The sequence below is a fragment of the Condylostylus longicornis genome, unplaced genomic scaffold (assembly GCF_029603195.1).
Source record: "Condylostylus longicornis isolate FDR11 unplaced genomic scaffold, ASM2960319v2 ptg000026l, whole genome shotgun sequence".
Lineage (NCBI taxonomy): Eukaryota > Metazoa > Arthropoda > Insecta > Diptera > Dolichopodidae > Condylostylus > Condylostylus longicornis.
Window position 1 is genome coordinate 845,190 of NW_026577995.1, and position 6,000 is coordinate 851,189.

Genomic DNA, 6,000 nt, shown 5'->3' on the forward strand with positions numbered 1-6,000 from the left:
TAATTACAATATTTACATTGTAATTGTAAGTGTCGTTCATTTTATACTTATTACTATTTAATTATTATTAATGTAATAAAAGGTTAAAGTTATAGAATGATTTAAAGGTTATAAGTTATATTTAAAATGATTATTACTTTTTTACATTTTCAAATACAAAAATACTTAAATATAAATTATTGTAATCCCTTTTTTAGATGATCTAAAATTTGTATGGAACAATTCGATTTTGCAAAGTTTTTAAGATTAGTTTTGGATTCAACAAAATTTACAATAACTAAAGTTGGGTAGGTGCAGCTCGATCTTCCAGAATAAAAATGGCATTTGAAAAAAGTTTGAAATTGCATATAAGCTAATTATATAAGAATAATCTGGAAATTTCACGAAAAATTGATGGTGAATTTTTAAATTGAAAGTAAATCTGTCATGTAAAATATAAAATAAAAACAAAATTCATTGCAAGAGAGAATAGTTCAAACTCACATACATATTTCTACATGATCAGGAGTCCAAGTTAATATTTTTTTTTCTTGGTAAAAATAAAGCAATCCCAATTAAATACAATTGATGTGAATTCATTCCTCGTGTTAAAAGTAAGTGTTATGACATCAAGTAATCCGAACAAATTACGTAGAGATTAAAATTTTATTGTGTTAAAATTCTTCAAATAATTCAATGGACAAAGAGAACAGATGAATTTTATACATGTTTTTATTTATTATATAAAAATTTTATCGGTTATGGTGATCTATCGATATCAACATAGCAGTATTCAAGAATTTACTGATAATTTACAAATAATTTAGGTGATAGAAGAATTAATTATATTAGAATATATTCTAATATATGTATGTACGTATATAAAATACGAGGCATGTAGAAATAATTTAGGGGTTGGAAACTTTTTCAATAGGATGTCTTCTCTGAGACTATCTGTATCTAAATAATATCAATGGTTCACTTAAGTATAGTTTTTTAGAACAATGTTTAATGTTCAATAATCTTAATTACACGTTTCTTAATAAAAACTTTTATAATATTACATTTTAGGTTGAATTAACATTCAAATTTTGTTTATTGAATAAAGTTGCCATTATTTAAACTTGTGGCTTCCATAATGTCTACTTGTTGCTTTTTTTTGCAAATAAAAACTGCTCAAATATTAAACTAAAGAACTGAAAGAGACAAAACCCCTTTGTAAATGAATCGTCCAAAATTCAGTTGATCACAACATTGTTTTTAAATTTGCTAATTTATTCATGGTTGACTGTTTTGTTCGATTTTGTTGTAAAAAAAAAATAAAATGAAAAAAGCTTTTTGTAAGTAAACATTGTACTTTTTATTGTTCCTTGTTTTCTTTCCTGTTACAAAAGGTTCTCATACATTCATACATACATACATACAACATTATAAATTTTTATTTATTAAGCTAGTAACAAAGTAAAAACTTTGTAGATAAGCTGCTTTATTTTTACTTGTATTTCGTATTTGTTTTGAAAGCCCTTCAAATTGTTGTTTTAGTTAGAAAATGTCAGTAACCTTTTTGTTTAAATAAAAAATAATAGAACAGAAAATATTTTTTTTTTCAAATTCACATATTTATATGAAACTTGTGACTATAAAACAAATATTTTACATATTTTTAACAAAATATTTTTAACAATAACAAAATTATTAAATTCCAATAAGAGCTTTAATAACCAAGTGTAAATTGTACTTTTATTAATAATACGAAATTTTTTTTAAAAAAAAATTTCAATTATAAAAAATATTTTTGTAATAACTTAATAATTTTAATTTTTAATGGAATTACATGTAATATCTTTAAGTTTTTATTAAAAATAAAAAAAAACAGAAAGCGTTTTAAAAATTGTGAGCACAGTAACCTTAAAATTACGCCCACACCCTTTTTTAAATCAATGACCCTAAGAATATATACATACATAGGTAGGTATAACAATAAAAAATGCAAATAAAATTGGTACTAAAATTTAAAGGTGGAAGAGGAAAAGTGGTAAATTAATAAGATAAAAAAAAATTTACAAGTCAAAACATGTTATTTAGAATGTAAATGTTAAAGTATAAGAAACTTGTAAAAAATTATTGACATTAAAGACCTTTTCTTATAGGCATAAAAAGCAAATTTTTCTTAGTAACACAATGAGTAATACATATAAGGGATCTGGAAGACTGGCAATTACTAGTTTTGTAATTAAAATTGATTGTGCGCACAGTTAAGCAGCTAAACTATTTTGAATTGCATGCGATCATACAAAACAAATGGAATGCAAATAAGTAATCAAACAGTTGCGAAACCAAAAATCGCATGTTTGCCACAGCCCTTACTTATTGTTTTATTTTTATACTAAGGTTATATTAATTTAATATTTATGTATTTATTTTTTACATACATACATAAATAATAATTGAATGGCGTATTTATTTATTCTTATTAGCTAATTTAATAATTCTATAACAGTATAGAATATTATGTACATATGTATGTACATACATTACTAATAAGGGTTATAATCAAAATTAACAAATCAAATGTTAGTAAGGAAGCAAGTACATAAAATCCAAAATAAGCCTACACCAATAGGTTATTTTAGTAAATATTAATTTTAGACATTTGTTATTTAAGTTATATAAAAATATTATATTATGAAACATAACTTTTGTACATATATACACATAATATGTATACATATAAACTTCCTTGAAGACTAATACTTAAAAAAAAGAAGTTGGCATAAACAGTAATGTTTAAGGTACTGTTTACATATACGACAAAATCTCATGAATGTTTACGTACATATCAGACTGAAATTATATGATAGAGGGTTCATACTTTACATCCACATTAAAAAATTTGCTACAAAACTAATTAAATTTGCAAAATTTTTGCAAAAAATTTACAATAAATTTGTTGAAAATTGAGTTATTTCTAATTATTTTCCATCAAACAAAGTGTAATAGTAATGAAAAATATCACATGATGATCAAATGATTTCAGTCATCATTTTAAAAACTGTACCGTGAATTTTTGACAACAATCGTGAATTTAATTTTACAGTTGCTACTCGTAGCCCTTTTATAAAAAATAATTTACAATCAAATGGCTTTTCTAAACTATGACATTTTTAAAAAGGACCAGTGTTGACGTGTACGATTTTCATCAGACTTGCATTTTGTCTTAAATTTTGTCGTAAATAGTGTCTATACATAAATGTAATATATACAAATGTATTAACATACGTATGTACCTATGTATCTATGTATGTAGTAACAAGTTATAATTTGAACACCTACAAATGTATGTACATATGTAAATTATGAACATTTGTATGAAAGTATATCAGCAAACCATAATCAAATCCCAGCTTTAGGTATTTTGAAGTCATATATTATACATAAATACATATTATGTACAACTACTTATAAATATGAGTTTTGTACATTATTTATTAATCATTCAAATAGCAACAAAAAAAAAACTATCCCAACATAGAAAATTACTATTCCAATAGGAAATAAAAATTACTATTAATGAAGATCAATAAAAAAATATCAAAACCATAACAGCAATAAATTATAAGAAAAGCCGAATAAGAACACTCAATTTTGTTATTCTTTTTTATATATGTATGTATTGATGTATATAAAACAATATAAAATATATAATTATACATACACGCATATTTTATCTATCAAAATCTAAATAAGAATAGAAAAGGAACCCCAAAAAAAAATCTAAATAAGCAAAAACAAGAATAATAAAAAACAACGACAAATAACTTTCAGTTCGTTGAACTTTTGTGCGTATGTATAAGCCTAAAAATTATATAAATACTATGTATACATTTTAGACACAAATATTCAAAAAAAAAACCATATACACATTCATATAAAAACAACAATGAAGAAGAACAACAATAACAATAAAGAACACGCACTCAAAAACAAAAAAAAGCCCAAAATTGTGCGAATATCTTTTTTTTTACTCATTAAAATTTCGCATACACATAATACAAAAAAAATAAACCGTTTTCCAAAATACACGCACACATTCTTTATCAAAATTGAATATTTTTGTTTAGAAATAGAATAAGAGTATTTAAGAAGAAGAAAAAATAGAGAATAAAATGCGTAAGCGATGAAGATAAAAAGAGATGACAATAGTATAAAACATAAACGCAAAAAAAAAACAAAAATACAAAAAATAAATAAACACGCACAATAACCGGGAATGGATTGTTGGCCTACTTAAAATATGCCAATTAAGAATCACAATAAAAAAATAAAGCGAACTAAAAAGAAAAACTAAGCGAACAAAATTTACAAAGAAAAAAAACAGCAACACTTGGTATACTACATACAAACGTAACATTCATACATTTACGAAAAATTTATTAGAAAAAAAAAAACAATGTTTATGTAACAAGTTCTCGCCACTTTTGTAAATTTTCTGTCAAAATCACTTATTCTAAAATTAACACACATGCGTACATACGTTATGTACATACATATGTAAAATTTTATTTTTTTATTAAAATGTGTAAACTTGTGTTTGTGATTTTATTTTAGGGCGATAAAATAATAATAGCAACAAAAATTCTATCTACTTTACATACTTATACAAACATATGTATGTATATAAATAAATTTTCTAGCCAAAACTAGAATAGCTTATTTTTTAATTTTCATCTTCTTAAACTATTAAACTTAAAATATATTACATACATATATTATACCTTTGTATGTACATACATATGTACATTCAAATGCTATTCATATAAGCATTTTGGGTGTTGTAAATTTTTATTTTTGACTTTCAGAAAAGAATTTTAGCTTTAACTAAAATAAACTTGATAAACTTCATTTTGCTAAGGTAGAATTTTTGGCTACCACCTTACCTTTTGAATAAATTATAAGAGATTTAATCATCCTTTCCTAACACTGAATGAAATCATTATGAAAATCAAAAATATACCACCGATTGGTGGTTATTAAAGTCAATTAAATACTCTAATAATGTCAAATATGCCAAAATCATTCCTGCAAAGTACATAAAATTCATATACCTTTTTTTCCATGAAGCTTCAATTTAACCTCTTTAAATTAATATTGGCATAATCTTAAGATCTAATACAATTTTAAAAGCATTAAAAAATTCCTTAAAACTGAAAAATTAAATTGTTAATTTAGGATTCTGTTTCAGCATCTAATTAAGAAAATTTGACTTTACCATTTATGTTTTTAGTGCTTCAACATGTATTTTATACTTAATGTTATTCATAACTTCTCAAATATTTCTTTGATGTAGTGAACACTGTTGAAGCTTTACATTGTGCTATCACTAGTAGTTGACAACCAGAATAAGAGTATGTAATTACATAAATACATGTTTAGAAACATAATGTACACACGTACATACATACATATATGAATATACGTACATATTGTATGTATGTATGTATGTATGTATATAATTTAAATTTTAAAATATTTGCGTGGTTAATTATAAAAAAAATTATTGTGCGTTCTATTTATGTAAATGTTTACATTAGTTAATATGTCTGTACATACATATGTATATACATATCCATTTGTACATTTGAAAATATTTTTTTAATCTACTCATAACATAAACAAGTATGTATGTTTGTACATATCTTAAGTTAGTTACATAAGTATGTAAATTTGAGGGTCACAAGTTTTTTTTTTGTTAAAATCGAAAATAATTTTACTAGAAATATGTTTGCCACGTATCTATTATATGTATGCAAGTATATATACATACATATGTATATACACATATGTACATTAGTTTCAAATATTTTTTAATTAAAATAACTATTACTTAATTAATTTGTTTGGTTATTTTAATTTGAATGTTTATTTTGAAAGAAAAAAAATTATTAAACTTTTACTCTTCGCATTCATAGATTTTAAGAACATTCCTATTATTCTGATATTTCAATATTTGTATATATGTAT